The 464-nt window shown below is 34.5% G+C and overlaps 1 long non-coding RNA gene across 1 annotated transcript; it reads left to right on the plus strand.

Annotated features, from left to right (window-relative positions):
- Positions 1 to 282, plus strand: LOC121130913 (uncharacterized). Its single transcript, XR_005868869.2, has 2 exons — positions 1 to 64; positions 145 to 282. It is a non-coding gene; the product is annotated as an uncharacterized lncRNA (long non-coding RNA).
- Positions 283 to 464: the final 182 nt, after the last annotated feature.

Genomic DNA, 464 nt, shown 5'->3' on the forward strand with positions numbered 1-464 from the left:
GGAAAATCAACATGGCAATCCTGACAATTTGAAGAATGGTTTGGAGGAGAACAACACTGTTAAGGTCAGCTATTTTGGAGGCCTAAATTTAAAAAAAAAAAACATTTTTCTAATAATGAAAAGCTCTTTTTCATGAATATTAAGGAAAGTAGTGATCTATTGCAATGTATTTGGACGTCAAAATGGGACCCTGAAATAAAAGGACTTAAAACCTTACTGTCTAACACCAATGTATCCCTTTAATGCCTAGTTTGATTATTTTCAGACACTAATATTGATTAAAATCATGTTATTACATCGTTATACAATCTATGGAAATTCAAGGGAATACTTGAAGCAAATCCTCAGAAAACCCACATCCTAGAAGCCAGTGGCAGTTGAGCGGTGATTCCTTCCCTGTTCCCACACTTATATATAGGACGTCAGATGTATAGTCTATAGGTGCCGTTGTATCTCATTATTAA

The sequence above is a fragment of the Lepeophtheirus salmonis genome, unplaced genomic scaffold (genome assembly GCF_016086655.4).
Source record: "Lepeophtheirus salmonis unplaced genomic scaffold, UVic_Lsal_1.4 unplaced_contig_13794_pilon, whole genome shotgun sequence".
NCBI classification, from domain to species: Eukaryota; Metazoa; Arthropoda; class Copepoda; order Siphonostomatoida; family Caligidae; genus Lepeophtheirus; species Lepeophtheirus salmonis.